Source organism: Dasypus novemcinctus, chromosome X, assembly GCF_030445035.2.
Source record: "Dasypus novemcinctus isolate mDasNov1 chromosome X, mDasNov1.1.hap2, whole genome shotgun sequence".
In the NCBI taxonomy this organism is placed as follows: Eukaryota; Metazoa; Chordata; class Mammalia; order Cingulata; family Dasypodidae; genus Dasypus; species Dasypus novemcinctus.
The window spans coordinates 148,394,260-148,417,620 of NC_080704.1; the positions used below are offsets into that span (position 1 = coordinate 148,394,260).

The 23,361-nt window shown below is 39.2% G+C and overlaps 1 protein-coding gene across 10 annotated transcripts in view; it reads right to left on the reverse strand.

The window, feature by feature from the left end:
• The window catches only part of ENOX2 (ecto-NOX disulfide-thiol exchanger 2), a 389,024-nt gene that overhangs the window by 257,557 nt on the left and 108,106 nt on the right, over nt 1–23,361 (reverse strand). Inside the window, exon 1 of one of the 10 annotated variants that reach the window (XM_023585453.3) lies at nt 16,076–16,157. The exons of the other annotated variants lie outside the window; for them this stretch is intronic. The gene's annotated coding sequence lies outside the window, so the exon portion shown is untranslated. Of the gene's footprint in view, nt 1–16,075; nt 16,158–23,361 lie in introns of those variants that run through there. 10 annotated transcript variants of the gene reach the window in all.

Here is a 23,361-nt window from a genome sequence, read left to right on the forward strand (position 1 = left end):
CTGCACATGTGCATGATTGTTTTCTAAGTTTACAACTTATGTAATAAAAATATATTTTAAACAATAATAGGGTGGGTTGGGGGGAAAATACACCAAATGTGAGATATGGAATATAGTTTCTAGTAAGGTTTTGATGATATTCTTTCATAATTTTAACAAATATCTCACAAAAATGCAAGGTGTTGGTGGTGGGTTGATGGGATCCCTGTATGATGTTATGTATGTTTGCTTTGTAAGTTCACAACGTATGTTCATGTACAAATGATATAAATCATATAACATTTTAAAAAGTGATAAAAGGGTAGGTTGGGGGAAAAATACACCAAATGTAAGAAAAAATAAAAAATAATCTTAGGAAAGGTGAACAATCTACACTGAACCTGGACGAAATAGTAGACTCCAACAAACAAATCACAACCAAAGGGATGGAAACAGTCATCCAACAACTTCCCAAAATGAAAAGCCCAGGAGCAGATGTCTGCACAGATGAATTCAACAAATCATTCAAAGAAGATTCAATACTACTTTAACTCTTCCAAAAAATTGAACAGGAAGGAATGCTACCAAGTCATTCTATGAAGCCAACATCACTCTAATACCAAAGCTAGATAAAGACAGTATGAAAAAAGAAAATTACAGACCTATTTCCCTAATGAATATAGATGCAAAAATCCTCAACAAAATACTCGTTAATCTAATCCAACAGCACATTAAAAGAATCACTCATGATAAAGTGGCTTTTATATGAGACATGCATGAGTGGCCTAACACAAGAAAATTAATCAGCATAATACTCCATCATAATAAATCAAAGAAGAAAAATCACATGATCAACGTGATTGATGCACAAAAGGTAACTGACAAAAAAATATCCTGTCCTCCAAAAGACAGGAATTGAAGGAAACATTCTCAATGTGATTATGGGCATATGTAAGAAACTGAAAGCTAACATTGTACTCAATGGTGTAAGACAGACAACTTTCCTGCTGAGATTGGGAACAAGACAAGGATGCTCACTATCACCACTATTGTTCAATATAGTGCTAGAGGTTCTAGTTAGAGGAATCATGTAAGAAAAAGAAATAAAAGTGTCTAAATTAGGAAAAGGTAAAACTTTTGCTATTTGCAGATGATGTGATCCTATACCTAGAAAAGCCAAAAAAAAAAAAGGTACATACAACAGAGCCACTACAGCTAATAAATGAATTCAGCAGAGTTGCAAGATACAAGATTAAAATGCAAAAATCAGTAGTGTGTCTATACACAAGTAATTAGCATTATGAGGAGGAAGTCAGAAAAAAAAATTCCATTTAGAATAGCGACTAAAAGAATGAAATATTTAAGGAATAAACTTAACCAAGGGCATAAAACACTTGTATTCAGAAAACTACAATGCACAGCTAAAAGAAATCAAAGATGAGTCAAATTAATGGATGAATACTGTGTGTTCATGGATAGGAAGATTAAATATTGTAAGATGTCAATTCTCAAATTGATACAGATTCAATGTAATCCCGATTAAAATTCCAACAGCCTGGGAAGCAGACTTGGCCCAGTGGTTAGGGCATCCATCTACCACATGCGAGGTCTGTGGTTCAAACCCCGGGCCTCCTTGACCCATGTGCAGCTGGCCCATGTGCAGCACTGATGCACACAAGGAGTGCCGTGCCATGCAGGGGTGTCCCCCGCGTAGGGGAGCCCCATGCACAAGGAGTGCGCCCCGTAAGGAGAACCGCCCAGCAGGAAAGAAAGTGCAGCCTGCCTAAGAATGGCACCGCCCACACGGAGAGCTGACACAACAAGATGACGCAACAAAAAGAAACAGATTCCCGTGCCACTGACAACAACAGAATCGGACAAAGAAGACAGAGCAAATAGACACCGAGAACAGACAACCGGGGGTGGGGTGAGGGGGAGAAATAAAATAAATAAATAAATCTTTAAAAAAAATTCCAACAGCCTGTTTTTTTCAGAAATGGAAATCTTAAATATGAAATTTACTTGAAAGGATAAAGGGCCCTGAATAGCCTGAAACATCTTAAAAAGGAAGAATGAAGTGGGAGGAGACTCAATTCCAGTCTTTAAATCATATTATCTAGCTACAGTGCTAAAAACAGCATGGTACTGGCATAATGACAGACATGTCAATTGATCCGAATTTACTGTTCAGAAACAGGTCCTCATATTTATGTTCAAGTGATATTTGACAAGGCCATCAAACTCACCCAGCTGGGGCAGAATAGTCTGACATTCAAATTCAAATGGCGCTGGGGGAACTGGATATCCCTAACCAAGAGAAAGAAAGAGGAGCCCTTCCTCACACCATATATAAAAATGATCTCAAAATGGATCAAAACCTACATATAAAAGCAAGAACCATAAAGCTCCTGGAAGAAAATATAGGGAAACATCTTTAAGACCTAATGGTAGGTGGCTGTTTCTTAAACTTTACACTGAAAGCATGGGCAATGATAAAAAAAAAAAAAAGAATAAATGAGACCTCCTAAAACTTAAACACTTTTGCGATTTAAAGGACTTTGTGAAGAAAGTGAAAAGTCAACCCACTCAATGGGAGAAAATATTTGGAACCACATATCTGAAAGGCTTTGATTTCCATGCTACACAAAGAGGTCATATAACTCAACAATAAAACAGCTCAGAATCTAATTAAAAATGGGAAAAATACTTAAATAGACATTTTTCCCATGAGGAAATAAAATGGTGAAAAACATACGAAAAAATGTTCACTATCACTAGCTATTAGGGAAATGGAAATCAAAAGTACAATGAGATATCATGTCATGCATCATAGAACAGCCATAATTTTTTAAAAAATCAGAAAACTACAAGTGCTAGAGAGGAATGTGGGGCAATAGGAACACTCCTTCACTGTTGGTGGCAATGCAGAATGGTGCAGCCTCTGTGGAAGACAGTTTTGCGATTTCAGGAAGCTAATCATAGAACTATTTATGATCCAGCAATTGCCCTATTAGGAATATATCCAGAAGAACTGAAAACAGAGATACAAACAGACATTTACACACCGATGTTCATAGTGGCATTATTCACAATTGCCAAAAGATGGAAACAACCCAAATGTCCATCAACCAATGAACTGATCAACAAAATATGGTATCTACATTATGATGGAAGGTTATGCTGCTGTAATAAGAAATGAAATTGGGACACAAATGACAACATGGATGGACCTTGAAGACATTATGGTAAGCGAAATAAGCCAGGCACAAAAGGAAATATACTGGATGGTCTCACTAATATGAACTAAATACGAAGAATAAACATGTGGAGTTAAAACCTAGATTATAGGTTACTAGGAGATAGGATGAAGATAGGGCGCTTAATGCATGTAGAATTTTCAATTAGCTTGAGTATAAAATGGACAGAGTTGATGGTAACACATTAGAGTGAGTATAACTAACATGGCTAGTTTATACATGGGACTGTGGCTGAAAGGGGTAGTTTTGGGATGTAAATGTCAACTGAAAGAAAGCTAGAGAATATCTAGGTACTGAAAAACATAGTGAACCCAAAGATGGATATGGATTTTGGTTAATAACACAAATATAAGAATGTTTGTCTATGAACTTGAAAAAATGTCACTATTAAAAAGTGGTAACAATATAGTGATACATGGAAAAAATACAATTAATGTAAACTATAGTTAATCCCAATATTGTAATATTCTTGCACCAATGTTAAACAAGGTACTGTATCAATGCTAAGGATCAGTAATAAGGGGAATGGGAGTTTTTTTTTTTGGACCAAGGAAAATGTTAAATGGTTTGCTGGGGTGATGACTACACAAGTCTGTAATGAAAATGAGAGCCACTGAGTATACACTTTGGATAGAATGTACAAGGCTTGGGACTGTATAACACAGTAAACCATGTGGTGGAAGATGGACTGTGGTGAACAGTACAAATATGAGAGTGTCCTCTCATGAACTATAAAAAATATACAATACTAATACATAGTGTTAAAATAGGGGATGTTTGGAAAAAATATGCCAAGTGTACTCTGCCATCCAGTTACTGGTAATAGAATGATCATGTTCTTTAATAATCTGTACTAAGTGTTCCACAACAATGTATACAGTATTGGTGGAGGGGTACTATATGGAAATTCTGTACATTATGCTTGATTGTTTTGTAAGCTCACAACTTCTTAATAGAATAAACAAATACCTTTTAAAATATTCATGATCACAAACCTCAACGGAGCACTTATCTTTGTCCAGCAATCCCATTTCTGCATTGAATTTGCTTTTCTACTCTCCAAAGTGACTGTGTGATATATCTTTACCTTTCTCCTCAAACCTCCTACAATTCCCCCCACTCCACTTCCTGCCTTCAGTTGATGATCTTGCATCATACTTTATGTTGAAATCGAAGGCCAGCAGAAGGAACTCTCTATTCCCACCACTAAATCTACCTACCTGCCTACCATCTGTATCTATATTTTCCTCTTCCGTCCTTTTAAAATAGAAAAAAATCTCCCTGAAACTCATCCCTGCCTTGTCTGCTCAAAGGCTTTGCTCCTGAAGAAAAGTTTCCCTTTTGTTCTGCATCATCATTTTCCCCCTTTCTACTGGAAGTCAGATTTGACCTCTCCTACTCTTTCAGCATCCCATATATAAAAACCATCGATATGTTCTGTCTTTTGATTTTAACACCAATATTTAGCATCTTTCTATTTCTCTACATCTTTGCTAACATCATCTTTATCCAAGCCACCCCTTTCTCTTACCTAGACTGTTACAGTAAACAAATAGCCTCCCAACTGGTTTTGATGTGCTTTCATTCTTGCCCACCTTTAGCTCACTGTCCACAGAACAAAGTAGACTTTACAAAAAATGTAGAACATTTCCTGTTACTCCCATGCTTAAAAACCTTTTTATGGCTTGCTAGTGCTCTTAGAATCAAATCCAAACATCTTGGGGCCTATAAGCCCTGTTTGATTTGGCACCTTTTTACCTCTCCAAACTTTATCTCATACCACATTCCCTTTCACTCAATTATGCTGGCTTTCCCTCTGTTCCTGGAACACATCCAGCCCTTTCATGACTTAGACACCACTGCCTCCTACTCCCCAGGCACTTTATGTGACTGAGGTCTTCTGACTCATCAGGTAACCACTTGAAATTCATCTTATAAGAGAAATCTTCTGTGACAGTTTAAAATCTTTCATGAGTCTCAAAAAGAGAAAGGTTGGTGTGAGACCCTTCTGATTGGACTATGTCAGTGAGGTCTGAGCCAGCTTGGGTCTCTGCCCCCTTGCTAGATCTGATATAAATGGAGACAGAGAGAGAGACAGACACAGAAAAAGGGAACTCTGCCAGTTTGACCCTGCAATGTGAAAGGAGAACCTGGAGAATCACTAGCATGATATACCCAAAAGGCTGGGCCCATGAAGTAGCTCAAGGCTGAAGAGATGAGCCATATGCCTGATAACTCACAGCTAAACTGGGGAAGAAAGCAGAGCAGCTGATATACTGAGGAGGCCTTGCAAGAGACAAGCCCTATGCATGGTTGCCTACAGCTATGCTCCCAGAAATGGTAGATTCTGCAGGGAAAGGCAGGGATCTGGGCAGAAATCGGCAGCCATCTTTCTTTGCCACATGGCAGGATCCTGAGAAAGCATCTTTTCTGATGCCTAGATTTGGACATTTCACAGTCTTAGAACTGTATGCTTTCACCCCAAATAAATCCCCTTTATAAAAGCCAATACATTTTTGACACTTTGCTTTGACAGCCTTTTGGCAAACTAGGAAAGCAGGTTCTTATTGTGATATCTAAGTAGATTCTTCCTTTTTTCTCATCCATAGCTGTAGCAGTTATCACAGTTGGTAGGTATCACATTTTATCCATGCACTGATCTATTTCCTTTACTTGTGTCTCAAAGCTCAATGAGGGTAAGCAGATGTAGCTCAAGGAATTGGGCTCCTGTCTACCATATAGAAGGTTTAGGGTTTGATACCCAGGGCCTCCTGGTGAAGGCAAGCAGACCTGCGTGGTGAGCTGGCCCACACAGAGTGCCGGCCCATGCGGAGTGCCACCTTGTGCAGGAGTGCCACCCCACATAAGAGTACCACCCAGCACAGGAGTGCCACCCTGCGCAGGAGTGCTGCCCTGCACAGGAGTGCCACCCTGCAAAGGAGTGCTGGCCAATGTGGAGAGCTGATGCAGCAAGCTGACACAACAAAAAGAGGCATAGAAGAGAGACAATAAAAGACTTATCAAAACCAGGGAGTTGAGGTGGTACAAGAGAATGATTGCCTCTCTCCCACTCTGGAAGGTCCCAGGATCAGTTCCTGGCACCGCCTAATGAAAATACAAGCAGACAGAGAAGAACACACAGCGAATGAACACAGAGAGCAGACAATGGAAGGAGGGCGGAGAAATCAATCAATCAATCTTCAAAAAAAGCGCAATGAGGGCAAGGGTCCTTTGTAGATCTTTTTTTATGGTCTACTGTTGTTTTTTAAAATGTATTGAAGTATATCACTCATACATAACATATATAAACAATAAGTGTATAGTAATAGTTGTGAACTTGCAAAGCAAGCATATATAACATCATACAAGACTCTTATACCTCACTGTACCACCAATAATTTGCATTCTTGTTGAATATTTTAAACACATACGCCTATATGGGTGAAGTCTATGATAAGTTGGAGGTAAGTGTTTATACAGGGAAGGGATAGGATAGGGGCATAGGAATACATTTTGGTGGGGCTTTGTGGGCTTGAGGGTGGCTAGGGTTCGGAGGATGGGTCAGATGGCCCAAGGAATTGGCGGAGGGCTGGGGGGAACTGTTGAATATGGCAGAATGTCAGGTATATGTTTGAAGCTACAGTGTTGGAAAACTCTTTAGGAAATATAATAAGGAAGTATTACATGTTTAAGGTGCTGAAGGAGGGGCATCTGGTACAGGGGTAAGCTTCTAGGGAGTGTGTGAGTCCTCATTTTGTCAAAGTGTCTTATATCATTGGGTGGAGACCCATACAATGAATGTGAAGGTGTACCCACATCCTGGGGAGACCTGATGTTCCCAAATAGAGGGAATTGTGTCTCTTGAGAGAATCAGTGGTTCCCAATTAGTTAGGGCAGTCTAGTATATTAAGCCTTCAGCATTGTTGCAATATTTATAAATCTGGTCCCTCAAGTACTGAAAATTGATTGTCACTGTGGGTCCCGAGGGGAGGGGAGAGAGGTATAGAATGGATGGAAGCAGGACAACTAAGGGGCAATGGAAATGCTCCACAAGATCATGCAATGATGGATATAGGACATGTTAACTTATACCAAAAGTGTATGAAAATCGATAAGCTAAAATGTAAACAATAATGTAAAACATAAGGAAGCTAAAAATTTAGAAATTTGTACAGTCTAAATTATAAACCATAAGGTAAACCAAAATGGAACCATGCTCGATAGCTATGTTTCAAAATCTTTACATCAGTTGCAGCAAATATAACATGAACATGTAAAAAGATCATTGCTGGGGAAAGGGGAAAAGGGTTTGTTGTTGGATATATGGGAGTCCCCTATATTGTGTATGTGAATTACTGTGATCTAAAACTTTTTTTGAAGACAATATTAAAAAAATTAGAAAAAAAAAGGATGTAGACACTGAGGAAGAAATGAAAGAAAGTGCCTTGCCATTGTACATAAGGGCAACACCTATTACAGTGATGAAAGGCAAAATGTTTGAAACAAAGCTTTATAATATTTTTCATTTTATTAATACACCAACTTATTTTTACTTTAGTATTTCTATATTAATAAGTATACTTTTTCTAAACTTTAAACCCATCACTATATTTCAATTTCCTAGTAATTGAATCTGGCAATATATTAGGCTTAATTGTTGAAGAAGTTATGGACGACAGGAAGGTTCAACTATGGCCAGGGAGGAACACTGGTGTGGGGTGTTATTGATGGGGGGCACATGAGTTTGGGGGTTCTCCAGGGCATGTATATAGGGGACATAAAAATGTTCTGATATATGTTGGGTATTTTTATAGTAGTTACAGTTACAAACGTCAACTGAGGGAGTGCCGAGTTCCTACCCAGGGAAGCTCTGTCACATTCCACAATGGAACAACAATAATCCCTCAAGTGCAATGGCAAAGACCAACAAGGAAAGATGGTCCAATAATGAGCCCTCGATACTGATGACTATGCTTACGAGCCTGTGTGTTTGAAATATAAACTAGGCCTAGATTTGCAGGGTGCCTAAGTGTTACCTCCTGAGAGCCTCCATGTTGCTCAAATGTGACCACTCTCTAAGCCAAACTCAGGATGTAAATGCATTACCTTCCCCCCAGCATGGGACATGGATCCTGGGGATGAGCCTCTCTGGTGCTGAGGGATTACTACCAATCACTAACTGGTGATGCAACTAGAAAGAGACCTTGAATAAAAGGGTCAACATAGACCATCAGAATATCCCAGCCTACATGTTGGATCAAGTGTTAAAAACTGCTTTTTGACGTTGAGTAAAAGGGGAAAATGGCAATGACGAATGAGTTTATATGGCTAAGAGTCTTCCAAAAAGATCTGGGAGGTCATCAGAGGGGTCACATTTATGCACACCACAGCAGGACCCCAGAGAGAGCCAAAGTAAATACAACCCTAGGTGCTGGTTCTACTGAAAGCTATGGAGATTCACGGGGTATATGGTCTTGGCCCTACAGAGATCCACAGGGTATATGGTCATGGCTGATCAATTTGGAGTTCTGTGCCATGTCAGAGGGCCCTCCTTTGGAATTTGTGCTCCTGAGTGTGATGGAGCTGGACTCAGATGTGACCTTCCTATACATGTCACTTCTGTCACTTTTACTGAACCTGTGGTTGGTGCTAGGGATGGTATATACTCAGGGTACTTGAATCTTAGGACTGCCCATGTGCTAGTCGGGCTGTGAGCCTCAGCAGAGCTGTGACTCCTACTCTCTGGTTCATTGGACTTACCCAGGTCAGGTAACAGGGAGGTGAAGATGGTCAAACATCACACAAGGGGAATCAAGAGTGCCAACAACTGCAGGCAGAGGAATTGCATGCATCATACACGTGGAATTTAAGCCCCCTCTTGATCTAGAGGTGGAGTTGACATCACTATCGCAGGGTCCACAGAATGGAGGAATAAAGTGTGGATTAGAGTGGACTTCCTGATATTCTACTATAAAACTATTGTGACTAGTAATAGAAGAAATTGTAGCATTGAGGTGGAGAAAGTGGCCACAGCAGTTGCTGAGGGCAGGGGAGGGAAGAAGAGATGGGATGGTGGGCATTTTTGGGACCCTGAGTTGTCCTAAATGACACTGCAGGGTCAGATGTTGGACTTTACATATCCTACCATAACCCACTGAATGTACTGGAGGAGAGTGTGAACCACAGGGTAAACTATTATCCATGAAGTGCAGCAGTCCTCCAAAATGTGTTCAGCGAGTACGATGGGTGCCACAACGAAGGAGGTTTTTGGTGTGAGTGGAGTGGGGTGGGGGGGTGAGGGCTACATGGGAACCTTATATTCTTTAATGTAACTTTTTTTTGGTGATGCATATATCTTCACAAAAATACTATTTACAAAAATGATGGGGTTGGGGGTGGGTAGTGGGATATATGGGAACCTCTTACATTTTTTATGCTTTTTTTTTGTTTTTTAATGTAACATTCTTTGTGATCTATTAACTTTAATTAAAAAGTGTAAAAAAAGAATCTAATAACCCAAAATGTGAATAAAAAGCATTTTCAAAACATTACTCCTAACCAAAGTACTTTCCCCCAACCCATCCTATTACTATTATCTTTATATCATTAATATATGAACATACATAAACAATAATTGTGTAGTGAAATTTGTGAGCTTACAAAGCAAACACACATAACATCATACAGGGTTCCCATATATCAACCTCCACCAACACCTTCCATTGACCTGAGACATTTGTTACAAATTATGAAAGAATATTGTCAAAATCTTACTACTAATTACAATCCTTATCTTACTTTTGGTATATTTCCCCCCCAACCCACCCTATTATTATTTTTAAAATATATTTTTACGACAGAAGTTGTAAACTTATAAAACAATGATACACATGTACAGAATTGCCAAACAACACCACTCTATCAACATACCACACTGTGGTGGAACATTTATTACAGATAAGATAATATCATCTGATTGTTACCTTGTCCATAGTGTACATTTGATACACATTTTCCATATTGCCCCATTATCAATACAGTACATCTTTGACATAGATGCAAGAATATTATATTATTAATGGTAACCACAGTCTATAGGTCACTCCAGCTGTATTTTTCCCATGCTTTTCCAAATTCCCACCATTCTGCATTAGTGATGTACATTTGCCCTAGCTAACAAAGGACATTCTTGCATGTGTACCATCAACCACAATTCTCATCCACCTCTTGGTTTACTGTGCTATTCATTTCCTAGTTTATTCTCTAACATTCTCCCAACTGGCATTCATATATCTAGACTACCATTTTCAGCCAAATCCCCATTTAGAAACTAGGAGTTACGCACTATGTATTACCATCCACTCTATACATTTCCACACTTTAACTGTAAAGCTAATTAAAACTTCTAAATATATTAAACATCAGTAGAGCGCCTCAGTCCTCCACTTATCTCCTTTAAGAATCCACCATCTACCACCAGGTCTTGCAGATATTTTCCTACAATCTCTTCTAGAAGTTTTATGGTTCTTGCTTTTATTTTTAGTTAATTTTTATATAAGGTGTGAGATAGGGGTCCTTTTTTTTGGCTATGGATATCCATTTCTTTCAGTACCATTTGTTGGATGGACTGTTCTGCTAGAGCTGTGTGGGTTAGGCTAGTGAAAAATCACTTGACCATATATGTGAGGGTCTGTTTCTGAGCCATCAATTTGGTTCCATTGGTCTATGTGTCTGTCTTTATGCCAGTAACATGCTGTTTTTACCACTATACCTAGGTAATATGATTTAAAGTCTGGAGATGAGAATTCTCTTTTCCTTTTTAACATGTTTCTGGCTATCCAAGACCCCTTACCCTTCCACATAAATTTAATAAACATGTTTTCAATTTTTAAAAAAATGCTGGTGGAATTTTTATTAGGATTGCATTGAATCTGTATACCAATTTGAGTAGAACTGACATCTTAATGATATTTAGTCTTCCAATCTGTGAGCATGGAATATACTTCTAGTTATTTAGGCCTTTTTTTATTTCTTTTACCAGTGAGTTGCAGTTTTCTGAATACAAGTGCTTCACATCTTTGGTTAAGTTTATTTCTGACTATTTGAGTATTATCTGTCATATTTTATTTTGACCACTCTTTGACACTTTTAGTTACATTTATTGATATAATCTTCACTTCTAGACTCTCTTCCAGGCCTCTCTCTCCTGTCTTTTCTTTTCAGTCTCTAGCACACCCTTTAGTATTTTCTGAAAATCTGGTCTTTTGGTTAGAAATTCTCTCAGTTTCTGTTTATCTGTGAATATTCTAAACTTGCCTTCATTTGTGAAAGACAGTCTTGCCAGATACAAGATTCTTGGCTGGAGGTTTTTCTCCTGTAGTATCTTAAATCTATCAGACCACTATCTTCTTGCCTCCATGGTGAGAAATCAGAACTTGATGTTATTGGGTATTCCTTATATGTTATGCACTGCTTTTCTCTTGCTAGTCTCAGAATTCACTCTTTGTCTTTGGCAATTGACATTCTGATTATTATGTGTCTTGGAGTTGGTCTATTCAGATTTTTTCATGTGGGAGTATGTTGTGCTTCTTAGACATGAATATCTACGTCCTTTAATAGGGCTGGGAAATTTTCTACCATTATTTCTTCAAATACTCCTTCTGCCTCTTGTCCCTTCTCTTTTTGTGGGACACCAGTGACACATATATTTGCATGTCTCTTGCTATCATTTAGTTCCCTAAGAACTTGTTAAATTTTTTCCAGTCTTTTCTTCATCTGTTTTTTTGTATGTTCACTTTCAGTGGCCATTTCTTTAGGCTCATCAATCCTTTCTTCTGCTTCCTCACATCTGCTATTATATGATTCCAATGTTTTTTAAAATTTCATTTATTGTGCCTTTCATTCCCATAAGATCTTCTGTTTTTCTATGTATGCTTTCAAATTCTTCCTTGTGCTCAACTGATTCTTCTTAATATCCTTAGTCTCTTTAGCCATCTCATTGAATTTATTAAGGAGATTTCTTTGAGCATCTATGATTAGTTTCCTCAACTCCTTTATGTCATCTGGAGGCTTATCTTGTTCCTTTAACTGGATCATAGCTTCCTGTTTCTTGGTGTGGATTGTAATTTTTTGTTGTTGTCTTGGCATCTCCCTTACTAGATGTATTTATTCTGGGTGTAGTTTTTCTCTTTAGTTTAGGGCTTCCTGCCCTTTCTCCCTTGCTGGTTGTGCAGTAGGACCCAAGCATGTAGTTTGTGCTATAAGCTGTGGAGGCTCAAGCTGCCCTCATTACCCCAGGGACCAATGAAGCTTCTCCCAACTTTCTCCTTTGCCAGGGGTAGGGACAAAGTTACAGGTGTGTGGAAAAATCTAAATTGTGTAGGCCTAGACTGTAGTTGCCCAGAGAGACTGATGAAGCTTCATGCCCCTTTTTCCCCTACCTGGGGCAGGGATGGAGCTGCAGGTGTGGGCAGCAATCTACGCAGTGTGGGTCCAAGATGACCACAGTTGCCCATGTAGACTTCTGATTATTCAGTCTGTGCAGCCAAATGTACCTGCAGTTACTTCGATTGGCTGGTGCAGAGCCTGCCAACCTCCTCCCTGCCAGAAGTGGGCCTGAAGGCTAGGCTAGGGCTGCAGGCTGATCTGGATAAAAGAAACCAGTCCCTACCGTCACTGATTTTTGGCCAGCGGGGCTTCGCCTCATGCTGGGGTTGGAGTCCAAGTGGTGGCTACCAGCCTCTTTCCAACTTGGACAGGTTAAAACTTTAGCTGTTCTTAGGGTTATACTTTAGCCAGCTGAATTTACTAATCTGTAGCTGAAATCGGTGGCCACCAGTCTCCTCCTTCCCTGTTTTTGGGAAATGGAGCTACAAATTCCACCCACAGAATAGCTCCTGGGGCAGCTTGCACTGTAAAAGTAGGACAATCACTGGCCTCTGTGGCATGGCCAGTAACTTCCGGGAGAGGCTGGTGCAGGTCCCCGCAGCTTCTTCCCTGCTGGAGGTGGGGTTGGGGCCTATCCTAGAGCTGCAAAATGATCTGGATGGAAAGAAGCTGGTCCCTACGAGCACTGGGATTTTCAGTCCGTCCCACTTCCCCTGTGCCAGGCATTTAGTTAAGATGGCAGTTCCCAGCCTCTTTCTGACTTGGACAGGCTCAAATTTTAGCTGTTCTCAGGATTATACTGTAGCCTGCTGAATTTACTCATCAACAGCTGAAGTTGGTGCCCAACTGTCTCTTCTTCCCCCGTTTTTATGAAGTGGAGCTTTTAATTCCAGCTGCAGAACAGCTCCCAAGGTGGCTTGTGCCTCCAGTGGAGGATGGGCACCAGCCTCCGGGGCATGGAGTGTTCTACTTATGAGTCTTCTCTGCAGATGGGCAGTCTTCTCCTTCCATTCCTTCAAGGATATGGCAGGATGCTCTTCTGGTCTCCTGGGGACCCCAAACAGGTGCTTCATCTACCTCTAAATCGCTCTGAGTGTTTTCTAACTGCCCTGTAGCAGGAGCTAACTCTAGGAGCTCCTTACTCCACTGCCATATTGCTAATTGTCTCCCCTTTGTATATTTTTTTAACTGTTATATTTACAATTCTTAGATTACCTGGCAAAAAGCAGGTGTTCAATAAGTTTTTGCTGAATTAGGAAATGAATTATTAATTAATTACTAAATCCCACCTAATAATAGCTGGGACAATGATCAAAGGAAATGAGAGACAGTACTTTGAATTAACCAAAAAGAAAAGGGGAAGAAGTCAGTTAGTGCCGAACAATTACAAAGTTTAAAATCTTTACCTGAAGAGCATTTCCTCAGGTCCTCTGTAATCACTTAATACTTGTTATCTAATAAAGGTACTCTAAACAGGGAAAAATAATCTGACTTCTTTAGGAAAATAATCTGGTTGGTTTCATGATCCAAGCCTCTTATCAAATAGTAATCAGCAAGTTCTGATTTCCTTTTGTGGTGATCTTTTTCTGCATGATAAAAAGAGAATGTCTGCAAAGTTAACTCAGATGAAGGACAAGAACTTGAGGATGATAATCATTTAAGGCTCTCTCTGTAATATCTGCTCCCTAATACACATGAACAGAAAGTGGGACTTACATTTTTCTTGGTTATTTTTACCTCAAGTTATTTATTCCTTTGCTAAGTACTTTATCGATTCTTCAATATCAATTTAGAGCTGGAATTTACAATACTCCCATCAGAAATCTTACAGTGCTGAAAATAAACAACTTGCCCAAACAATACCATGTCAGTTGTTAAAGGAGTAACTCAGGAAAACAAACACACCTAAAGGTAGAAACTAAATATAGATATTCCTTTATATACCCACATTTAGGAGGTGACTTTTCTAGGAACAAAAACCAAAAGGAAAACAGAAAAAATCTATAATTTATGAAAAATTTAGTAGTATGGGAGTCTAAGAAGAAAAATATTTGAATTTACTATAGGCTACTATTCCAATTATTATTCAAAAACAGTTACTTTAGACAGGAAGCACAAGGTTGCCAAATGTTCTTTTTTAAATTAATGTATTTTATTTTTAAAGAAGCTTTATATTATACACGTTATATAAAAAAATATAAGGGAGTCCCATATGCCCCACTTCCTCCCCCTCCCATACTTTTCCACATTAACAACATCTTTCATTAATGTGGTACATTTGTTATAATTGATGAACCCATGTTGAAGCACTGCTACTGTGGGAAAGGGTTAAGTTTCATTTTCACAAAAGGAAAGCCAGAGTTGGCTCTGCCGTTGGAGGAGTTGGAGGAGGGAGAGAAAGGAATTCTAGTGGATTGGCACACCAGGAATTTGAAAAGTGATGTCAGAACGAGGGGTGGCCAATGGCGAGTGTTTGGAGTGGGGCCAAAGCGAGGCGGTCAATGGTGAGTGCTGGGGGCAGGCTCAAAGCAAGAAGGGCCAATGGTGAGAAGTGGGGGTGGGCCCAATAGTGAAAATGCCTCACATTTGAAAAGCGTGCCAGGAATGAAAGCAGCCCTTAGCCACCCAGCCTGCTAGAGTGTAGGGAACAAAGGAGCGGCAAGCAACCATGGAACTTAGTTAGACATCTTGGATAGGCTATAACCCCTGAGGTACCCAATCAATGGGGAACAGGGGAAAGACCTGCGTGTCAGGTTTGGGTTTGAAATATCATTATTTCTTGTTTGGTGCGACGGTCATTTTATCCAGGTCGTGCGCCTGTTCTTGTAAGATTGATAATAAAATTCTTGTCTCCTCCACAATCGGGTGAGCTTTTGTTTTCTTACAGGTGCAGCTTTCTTTCTAACAGTACTAACCATGGACTGCAGTTAACATTATAGTTTATACTCTGTCCCGCACAATTTTGTAACTTTCTTGTTCTGTGTTTCCTGTACTAGTTTTACATCCTACATATTTAGACCTAGTATTAAAAATATTTTCTGTGATATTTTACTTCTTGGCCTTTAGAATAGGAGCTTCCCAGGCTTGCCTATAAAACTTTCATGTCTCAAATTCCAACTTCCATCCTGTAGAATGTATATCTACCTCCACACACCATCTTATTTTAGCAAAGTGTTGGTTATGCTCAAATGTACTGGGATTATCAGTGAGGAAGTCTTGAATTACATACCAAAGTATAACTCACTAACTGGCAGGCCAGAGAAATACCAGAATGACACAAATGCTTTCACTTCAAAGTGTTATCCCAAGGGTAAGTATGCAGTATAATGACACATACACACAGCTCTGAATTTCGTTTACACCCTGGAAAGAAAGCAGCCTCAAAACTTTCCTGAGTATTAGCATTGCACATTTAAAATAAATGCTCTACATGTTGATTTAGAGGTACAAACCATTTGAGACACTTGGTGGATTTCTCAAAGTGCACCAGAATTTCGGCACATATGAAATTGCAATTACTTTCCTTCCTTTTCTCCAGTTTCCACATAATTTATCTTCCTGCTATATCTCCATCTTCTTTCAGGGCCTGTGGAAAGAGACCTAACACACTCAGCAGTCTTTCAAACCTACATGACCTGAGAGGATTAATAACACAACATATATTTATTGAGTGTCTACTATGGGAGAGACATTGTTTTAGAAGCTGAACGGCAAACCCACAGAAGGGTTGCACAGGTTAAAATGTTCACAGCATAAGAGAATAATAAGTAGAGAGGAATTTCTGCTTTCTATAAGTTCTTTTGTTGGTAATGGAATGGTAACTGCCATAGGCTGTCAGCAGCAGATGAGATATCAAATTGGAAGCCTCTTCCTCTGTGCTACCTGACTTCTGTTTCTGTCACTTATAATTCTAGTATAGTATAGCTCAGGTTCCAGAGTAAGGAGAGCTGAAAAATGAAGCCAGTTTTGCTGCTGAGTACCCAAGACAAACAGAATACTCAAAAGGCAGCCCCAGAAGCCATCACTAGCCTGAGCCCAGATCGCTAATGTCATCTGCTTAACACCTTGAGTTTAAAGTTTTCATGTTTTTCTTCCCATCATTTCAATGCAGCACATGGAAGCAGTTCAAGTATGCAAATTATCTTTACTATGGTGAGAAGAAACCTCAAAGCAAATTTCTAGGTAGATCATTTATTCATTCAGTAGATATTTATTGAACACCTACTATGAGCCAGAGATTGTTCTAGGGGCTGGGAATACATCAGTGAACAAAATAGATAATAAGCCCTATTCTCTAGAACCTACATTTTAAATGGGGGTTGCCAAGAAAAGTTACAGGCAATTTTGCAACCACATGGAATCCCCCTTAGCTTTTGTGGGTTTTTTTCTTTTCTTTTTTAAGATACATAGATGACACAAAATGTATCATTAAAAAATATAAGAGGTTCCCATATACCCCATTCCCCACACCCCCCACTCCTCCCACTTCAACAATTTATTTCTTTAGGGTGGTACATTCATTGCATTTGATGACTACATTTTGGAGCACTGTTACATACCATGGATTAAAATTTACGTTCTAGTTTACACTCTCTCCCAGTCCATTCAGTAGGTTATGGTAGGATACATAATGTCCTGCATTTGTCCCTGTAATATCGTTCTGAACAACTCCAAGTCCCGAAAATGCCCCCATATCACACCTCTTTTTCCCTCCTCCTGCCTTCAGCAGCTCCGTGGCCACTGTCTTCACATCAATGATATAATTTCCTCTATTGCTAGAGGCTCGATAATTCTATAGTAGAATACCAATAAGTGCACTCTAATCCATATTTTATTACTCCATCCTGAGGATCCTGGGATGGTGATGCCCACTCCACCTCTAAATTGAGAGGGGAGTTAGATCCCACATGGCTGATGTAGGAGATTCTCCTGCTTGCAGCTGTAGACTCTCTCAGTTCCTTGGTGTGGTGGTTGACCATCCTCACCTCCTTGTTAGCTGACCTGGGTAAGTCCAACGAACTGGAGAGTAGGTATTGCAACTCTGCTGAGGCTCAGGGCCCAACTGGCACATGGACAGACCAGAGATTCAAGTCTCCTGGGCATACACTAACCCCAGTACCAACCACAGGTTCAGTAAAAGTGACAGAAGAGGTATGTGTAGAGAAGTCATATCGGAGCTATAACCAAGCACCAGCTGGTGATGCAACTAGAAAAAGACCTTGAATAAAAGGGGGAAATGATAACAACGAATGAGTTTATATGGCTAAGAGACTGCAAAATGAGTCGGGAGGATATCAGGGGGGTCACACTTAGGCATGTCTCAGCAGGATCCCAGAGACAGCCAAAGTGGGTACAAACCCCAGGTTGTGTCTCTACAGAGACCCACAGGTTCTATGATCATGGCAGATGGCTCCAGAGTTTGGTGCCTTGCCAGTGGGCCCTACTTTTGAATTTGTGCTCCTGAGTGTGATGGAGTTGGACCCCTTAGTCTTTTCTCAGCCTCTTAGCTGGCTTCCAGCTCAATTTAAACATCCTTGCTTTCCTTAACTCCTCTCTAGCCTTTTCTTTCAGTTTACCTCATACCCCTGTCTTTTTTCTGATAAACATTTCTCAAACAAGTTGAAAAAGGATGACAGTTGGGAACATGAAAGAACAGGGTCCAATTTAAAGAAACCTATTTGTTTCTTTAGATTCATAAATGCTGTTCCTTCCTGTGAAATTTCTGCAAGCTGTTCTAAATGATGTTCCTGTGTGGTACTGGGTTCTTACATGGTTTTAACATTTTGCAACTGCAGGGGAAAACAGGAAAATCTTCAAATATAATTACTCAGTAGTCAAGTAAAATGTTATAAGAAATTTCTCCATTTTTCCCACCTTCGAATTTTTCTACCCTATCTGATGTAGAAAACAAGTTGAAAATATTTGTCGAAAGGGTAATTTTAGGAAAAAGGATAAGCACATAGGAACAAAGGCTTATAATGGAAGTGTCTCCTCCACCATACAACACTAATGTAATTCAATAAAGTTTGTAAAACCATCCCTGCCAATCAAAATCTAGAAAAGAACAATTTCCTGTTTGTGGAAATAGATGTGATATTGAACAGAACCAAATCATGTTACAATTAACTTAGTAAGAAATCTGATACTCTACGCTTAGGTGAGCCAGAATAATACGTCTGCATTTCAACAAATTTGTATATTAGTTTAATAAAATTATGTTTTCCAAGAGAATTCTTATCTTCGGGGTTGAAGAAGGGAAGCTAAGTGAATTATATAGAAGAAAAGCTAAAGAGTAAAAATAGCAACCATTCACTGGGAGTTTAGTATGTGCCATGCACATTGGAAAGTTTTTTTACATATGTTTTCTTATTTAATTCTCATAATAATTTTAACAGGTAGATACTCATACTATCTGTTTTACAGATGAAGAAACTGAGGCTCAGAGATTAAGTTAGATGTGTAAATCCACCACATAATAAGGGATAGAATTAGAATTCAGATTCGGATCTGCCTTTAACTGCTGGACTATATTATCACCTATAGAATATATGGTGTTTCAGTAATAAGTTCTAAATGAATTAATTAGGCATGAGGCAGCATATGACATAGTAGAAAAAGCACTTGAGGAGAAGTAGATGTGGCTCAAGCAGTTGGGTGCCTGCCTACCACGTGGGAGGTCCTGGGTTCAGTTCCCACTGCTTCCTAAAGAAGATGAGCAAGACAGCAAGCCTGTGGGGTGGGCTGGCACAGCAAGCTAATGCAACAAGATGGCGTGACAAGATGATGCAACAAGGAGGCACAACAAGGAAACACAAGAGATATGACAAGCAGAGAGCAGATGTGGCTCAAGAAATTGGGTGCCTCCCTCCCACATTGGAGGTCCTGGATTTGGTTCCCGGTGCCTCCTAAAAAAGAAGATGAGCAGACACAGAAACATTCAATGAAAAGACACGGAGAGCAGTCAATGTGTGCAAACAAAGAGGGGAGGGTATGGAAATAAATAAAATAAATCTTAAAAAAAAAAGCCCTTGACTAGGAGTCCTGAGACCTGGATTTTACTTGAGGCTCTGACACTAACTAGTTGTTTAGCTTTAGAGGAATCAATTAACACACCTGGGCCTCAGTTGCCCTATCTATAAAATAAGAATATCAAGCTAAAAGGTCTCTAACATCCCATTTAGTGCTAACATTCCATTACCCTGTGAAATAAGTTATGTCACATGAATTAACATGAATGTTTTGCCTTTGAGGATAACTTACACCAAAAGCAACTCAAGGAATGAATTCTACTATAAAAGTTTACCCTTGATACCAGCTAGAAAGGAGATAATTTCAAAAGAAGAACCTTTTTGTGATAGAAAACGGAGCTGCCAGCATAGTCTTTGAACTCTCCTTCACCATCAGCCAAAGAGAGGCTTCGGTTAATCTTCACTAAATATGACAGTCTGCAAACACTTTGGACCTCCAGGTCGAGGCTAAGCTGGCAGGAACTAAAATAGAGAGAATATCATTTTACAGGGTCACAGCTAAGCCCAGAATCATGGGATTTCTGAAGAAAGTGTTTACGGGTAACTAAATTAAAGGCCTCAGGTCAATAAAATGGTTCTAATAATATGAGCCTCATACATTGTTTCTGAGATATCATTAGTGCTTTAAATGAAGTTGAATTGAGCAAAAGGCTAGTTGTGAGATATAACTGGACCAGAGTTAAAGAATTCCCTTTCTCCGGGAATTTTATAAAAACTTCATATAACATTCACAAGACATGCAGAATTACAATCAGTATAGGTAAACTCAGATTTCTGATTCCTTGTACAATGCACAATGTCAAAATGATCAGTGAGTCTCCAGGAAGAATGGAGACATTTAAAAACTCAATTGGCTTTCTACAGGAGTTCCAGCCAGTTTGAGGAGCTAGTGATATATTTACATTTGTATTTGTCCAAAGCAGTGCTTGACTACTTTCTCCTGCCCCATTGCCTTCCCAGGTGACATTCAACATAGGAAGTAGTGAAAAGCCACATTCCTAGCTGCCTTTCCAATGCTCTCAACAGCCACTTAGCAAAGGACGTTTAATGACTATATATATTCTCACTCCTATTAGTGATTGTGACAGGATTCCTAGAGAGCTCATTTTTTTTCTGAAATATTTTATTTTTCAATGATAGCCAAATAAAGGTAGAGAGAGGCTGAGAGAGAAGGAGAAAGGGCTGCCTATTTAGCTATTATTTGTGAGTTATTTAACTAATGGCTTGGCACATTTGTGTTTTAAAATAAAAAACTCTAGATAAGAATGCTACATGAACCCACATATGGCTTTTTAAAAATATATTTTTATTACAGAAGTTGTAAACTTACAGAGCAATCATGCATATGGGTAGAATTCCCATACAACATCTCTTCACCAACATACCACACTGTTGTGGAGTATTTGTTACAGATAATAATATAATATCATCAGATTATTACCACTAACTATAGTCCATAGCATACATTTAACATTTTTTCCATACACCCCTATTAATAACACAGTACATCTTTGGCATTAATGCAAAGATATTACAGTATTGCTGTTAACTATAGTCCATAGGTTACATGGATTGTATTTTCCCCATGCTTTTCCACATTCCCACCACCCTGCAATAGAGACAAACTTCCATTCTAGTTCACAGGAGGACAGTCTTGCATTTGTACTATTAATGAAAATTCTCATCCATCTGTGGGTTCACTGTGTTAATCAGTCCCTAGATTATTCTCTAGCTTTCTTTCAACTGATATTTATATCCCTGGACTACCCTTTTAGCCACAATTCCATTTATAAACCAGCTGCTACACACTATAATGTGTTACCATCAAAACTATCCATTTCCACATTTCTACAGTCAAGTTAATTAAAACTTCTACAAATATTAAGCATCACTACACCTTCGCAGCCATCCTCTTATATCCTAATAAGCTGTACTCTAGATTTTAATATCATGTGTTTATTCTTCCTATTTAGTTCCTATTACTGAGACCATGCAATATTTGTCCTTTTGTGTCTGGCTTATTTAACTTAGCATAATGTCTTCAAGGTTCATCCATGTTATGATTTCTGTCCCAATTTCATTTCTCCTTACTGCAGCATAGTATTCCATCATATATATATATACCACATTTTATTTAACCATTCACTGGTTAATGGACACTTGGGTTTGTTTCCGTCTTTTGGCAATTGTGAATAATGCTGTTAAGAACACTGGTGTGCAAATGTCTGTTCTCATCACAGTTTTCATTACTTCTGGATATATTCCTAGTAGAGGAATTTCTGGATCATATGGCAGTTCAAGAATTAGTTTCCTGAGGAACTGCCAAACTCTCTTCCACAGAGGCTGAACTACTTTACAGTTCCACAAACTGTGGAGTGTTCCTATTTCTCCACATCTTCTCCAGCAATGATTGTTTTCTGTATTTTTTAATAATGGCCATTCTATGTGGTGTGGGACGATACCTCAAAGTACTTTTGACTTGCATTTCCCTAGTAGCTACTAATATTAAACATTTTTTTTCATGAACTTTTTCACTATTTGTATTTTCTCTTTGAAGAAATGTCTATTTCAGTCTTTTTTTTAAATTTACTTTATTTTTTATTTTTTTAAAGATTTATTTATTTATTTAATTCCCCTCCCTCCCCCGGTTGTCTGTTCTCTATTGTCTCTGTTCTCTGTTGTCTATTTGCTGCGTCTTGTTTCTTTGTCCGCTTCTGTTGTCATCAGCGGCACGGGATGTGTGGGCGGTGCCATTCCTGGGCAGGCTGCACTTGCTTTTTGCCCTGGGCGGCTCTCCTTACAGGTCACACTCCTTGCGCGTGGGGCTCTCCTATGCGGGGGACACCCCTGCGTGGCAGGGCACTCCTTGCGTGCATCAGCACTGCGCATGGGCCAGCTCCACACGGGTCAAGGAGGCCCGGGGTTTGAACCACGGACCTCTCATGTGGTAGACGGACACCCTAACCACTGGGCCAAGTCTGTTTCCCTATTTCAGTCTTTTGCCCAATTTTAAATTGAATTGTTTGCGCGTTTATTGTTGAATTGTATGATCTCTTTATATAGAAGAGAACTCAAACCCTTAATGGATAAGTGGTTTCTAAATATTTTTTTCCCATTGAGTGGGCTGACTTTTCACGTTCTTGATGAAGTCCTTTGAATCACAAAAGTGTTTAAATTTGAGGAGTCCTAATACCCACATTTTCTTTCATTGCTCATGCTTTCCGTTTAAGATTTGAGAATCCACCACTTACCACCAGGTCTTGAAGATGTTTTCCTAAATTTTCTTGTAGGAGCTTTATGGTTCTAGCTTTTTTATTTAGGTCTTTTATCCATTTGGAGTTAACTTTTGCATAAGGTGTGAGACAGGGGTCCTCTTTCTTTATTTTGGATAAGGATACCCAGTTCTCCAAGCCCCCATTTGTTGAATAGACTTTACTGCCATACCTAGGTGGGTCTGAGAGGCTTGACCCTGGATGTGAGGGTCAGTTTCTGAACCATCAATTAAGTTCCATTAGTCGATGTGTCTATCTTTATGCCAGTACCATGCTGTTTTTACCACTATAGCTAAGTAAAATGATTTAAAGACTTAAAGTGAGAATCCTTCAACTCTGCTTTTACATTTTAAGAGGTTCCTGGATATTCGGGGCCCTTTTCCCTTCCACATAAATTTGATTATTGTGTTTCCATTTGTTTAAAAAATGCTATTGGAA